Here is a 4,309-nt window from a genome sequence, read left to right on the forward strand (position 1 = left end):
AGATCACCGATGACCTAGTGCTGAACGGACAACACCTCCGCGTTCAACACACGTACGGAGCGGATGACGTCTCCTCCTTCTTGATCCAGCAAGGGGGAAGGAGAGGTTGATGATGATCCAGCAGCACGACGGCGTGATGGTGGATGCAGCAGAACTCCGGCAGGGCTTCGCTAAGCAACTACGGGAGGAGGAGGAGGTGTTGCAGGGAGGAGGGAGGCGCCAGGGCTTATGGGTGCGGCTGCCCCTCCCTCCCCTCCCTTTATATAGGGGCAAGGGAGAGGGGGGGGCACAGCCTTGCCCCTTCCTCCAAGGAAGGGGTGCGGCCAAGAGGGGGGGAGGAGTCCATCCTCCCCAAGGCACCTCGGAGGTGCCTTCCCCTCTTTGGACTCTCCCCTCTCCAAGTCTTCTTGGCGCATGGGCCTCTTGGGGCTGGTGCCCTTGGCCCACATAGGCCAAGGCACACCCCCTACAGCCCATGTGGCCCCCCGGGGCAGGTGGACCCCCCCGGTGGACCCCCGGACCCCTTTCGGCACTCCCGGTACGATACCGATAAAGTATGAAACTTTTCCGGCGACCAAAATAAGACTTCCTATATATAAATCTTTACCTCCGGACCATTCCGGAAGTCCTCGTGACGTCTGGGATCTCATCCGGGACTCCGAACAACATTCAGTATACTGCATACTCATATTCATACAACCCTAGCGTCACCGAACCTTAAGTGTGTAGACCCTACGGGTTCGGGAGACACGTAGACATGACCGAGACGGTTCTCGGGCAATCACCAACAGCGGGATCTGGATACCCATGTTGGCTCCCACATGCTCCTCGATGATGTCATCGGATGAACCACGATATCGAGGATTCGATCAAACCCCGTATACAATTCCCTTTGTCAATCAGTACGTTACATGCCCGAGACTCGATCGTCGGTATCCCAATACCTCGTTCAGTCTCGTTACCGGCAAGTCACTTTACTCATACCGTAATGCATGATCTCGTGACCAAACACTTGGTCACTTTGAGCTCATTATGATGATGCATTACCGAGTGGGCCCAGAGATACCTCTCCGTCATACGGAGTGACAAATCCCAGTCTCGATCCGTGTCAACCCAACAGACAATTTCGGAGATACCTGTAGTGCACCTTTATAGTCACCCAGTTACATTGTGACGTTTGGTACACCCAAAGCACTCTTACGGCATCCGGGAGTTACACGATCTCATGGTCTAAGGAAGAGATACTTGACATTGAAAAAGCTCTAGCAAAACGAACTACACGATCTTGTGCTATGCTTAAGATTGGGTCTTGTCCATCACATCATTCTCCTAATGATGTGATCCCGTTGTCAATGACATCTAATGTCCATAGTCAGGAAACCATAACTATCTGTTGACCAACGAGCTAGTTAACTAGAGGCTCACTAGGGACATGTTATGGTCTATGTATTCACACGTGTATTACGATTCCTGGATAATACAATTATAGCATGAATAAGAGACAATTATCATGAACAAGGAAATATAATAATAATGCTTTTATTATTGCCTCTAGGGCATATTTCCAACACAATGCTACTTATGATGCCGCCACGTCACCTATATCCAAAGTTGTGCCACCTTTTTTTCTCAAAGAGCATGTTGGAGCCCGTGCAACAACCACACAAGTTGCACGTACAAATAACACATTTACTAGTAATAACATCTAAAGGACAAATGCCAGTATGCCACACAAGTTCATCTCCAATTTATGTGATAAATTTGTGCATAACTAATCTACATATATTCACAGCACTGCCGTTCACAATTTACCGCACTCCACTTACACGTTATAGATGGGCTACATGTCCTCCTCTATGTTCCATTCCTATGTGTTCTTCATGGATGGCACGATCCATAGCGGTGGGCAACATGAATCATTGTCACAGCTTTCTAGTCTGGTTCCACACGATGGAGAGTCATCCAATCTGAAGCGGCATAAATCAGGGATAGCGTGTCCCAGCATGTTGTTCATCCGGCGGTGCACACTGAAGACACAACCATGCTTCATGAACATCAAGCCTTACATGTCGTGCACGGAAGGTGGCATTCGCTTCACAATGGGGTAGCTGTCCCAAATAAAAAGCGAGTACTCTCCAAGAGTGTTCCTCGGCACCCAAGTAGCATCACGGGGGTCAAACTCGGCGCCGTTCATCTGGTACATGCGGCATCTCAGATCTGGACACATGGTGACGTACATAGTCAAGGTCCATGCATAATAATGTTGTGCTCAAATATGGCGGTCAGTAATACCATGCAGCAAATAGTACTACTCTGGTACAGAGGAAGTAAAATAACCGGCTTATTATATATAGCCACTCTTGGCTACATGGATGAGATAGTAAGACATGGAAAAACAAAAATGGTGGCAGCTAGTGGGTTCAAGTCTTATGCGAAGCCCTAAAAAAAGCTAGCTATACGTGTCCTCCAAGGTAAAAAGTACTCCTACTAGTACTAGTAAGTAGTGCAACAATGAAAGAGAAGGCGAGAGGGTTACAAAATGGAATACCTGGGTAGATGGTGATGGTCCGATCGTGGTAGATTGTGTGACCATGTTGCACATCAGTGGTACCATGGGTAATGACTGCTAAGATAGTTGATCCCAATATGCCAAAGTCAGCTACAAGGTTCTAGGTTAGACCGAATCGTGGATGCAAATGCACATCCAGGATCGGTGATCTTATTTTGATCGGGGGATGACTGGTCCCTGCAAAATAATGGAGTACCGTTAGGGATGCAAATGATGGTTTGTGCATTCCATTTGTAATCTCCTGTACCGTAGGATGGCAACCAGATGAAACAAGCCCCCTGGCTTGTCACCGTGAAAATGCGGCCTAGATGGCGCACGGTGTCTTCGAACGTCTAGGGGTACAAATCTGCTGCCGCCAACATGCGCCAGCCTCTGCCGTTACTGCCTCTTGCATTGATGGCAATCCTTATGTCGAACACCGCGGTGAGATAGTAATCGTTGTAGCCGCGTCGCTTTGTCGGCGGGTCCGCAATTTCTATCTTCTTCAATCTCATGTAGGCATCATCATACGTATTCAAGCCCAACCAGTCCGGAAGGCCGATCCCAATGGTGGAGAAGGGGCTACGGGAATGGCCGCACTACTATGGATGTTTTGCAAAATGATGGAGGTATCAGGCCGGAGGTATGCAAGCCAATCTTCGTTGGCACTGACCCAGACCTATATATAAGACGGTGCGCATCGGAGAAATTATGGGATGGAAATGGAATAACTAAGTACTACATGATTAAATTCCATTACTGACCTGCTCATCGGACAAAATCCGACTACCTCTCAACGTCGGCAACTCTAGCGGAGTCAATGTGCAACCATGGCCAGGGAGCGGTGGACTGTTCAAAGGATTGTCCCATAGAAGAACCTTCTCCTCGAGGACGCATCGAAGACCAACAAGCATGGCTTTTTCCCAAGCCTATTTAAGCACCATCTTGAAAAAGTTGGTGCAAGAAGCACCGACTCTTGTGGCGATGAGGACGTCAAAGCGGCATGCGATTTCTCCCAGAGGATCATCGTCCAAGGTCTCCTAGCCCCAACGAGGAGGAGAACCGCCTGGCGAATCCATGGGAGCAGCGAGGAAGTACCTTCTCTTCGAGGGGAGGGGAACTAGCGAGGAGGAGATAAGAGCATAGTAACCGCAGGGCCTCGTCCCTTCCAACTATAGATCGTTCCTTAGCGAAGGTGTGCGGCTATTATTTACTACTAGTACTAGCATTATGGGACGTTATGGGATTGCATTATACTGTAAATAATAGCACTAGTAAGAAAGTTTTGGCACTAGGTAGTAGTTTTTGGCGTGGATTAAGAAATTTTGGGTATATTTTTGCTATTTTTTGTACACACCAACTAGTGTCAAAAAACGTCTTACATGATGTGACGGAGGAGTACGTACTCGTACTGTAGCAGTACTAGTACTACTTTCTCTACTAGTAGTGCGATGTACTGTACTTCTAGTATAGTGCACCAGTTTTGAACTCTTGAATCTCAGGGCCAAGGAGCTACAGTTGGAAATGGAGGGTACTACTGTTCTCTAGAACCATTGTTGTACTATCAATGCAGGGAAAGTACACCTGCGTAGTGGCCTAGTGGGTACTCTCGGTGCTCTATTCAGCCGCTCCTCTCATGTAGCTGGCCTACTCAGCTGCTCCTCTCACGCACACACTAGCATCCTATTTATCAACGACGGTTACCACGGGGGCAGAATATTTGAGTTATTTGATACAGCGAGACTAGGATTTTCGCTTCCA

The sequence above is a fragment of the Triticum dicoccoides genome, chromosome 1B, assembly GCF_002162155.2.
Source record: "Triticum dicoccoides isolate Atlit2015 ecotype Zavitan chromosome 1B, WEW_v2.0, whole genome shotgun sequence".
NCBI lineage: Eukaryota > Viridiplantae > Streptophyta > Magnoliopsida > Poales > Poaceae > Triticum > Triticum dicoccoides.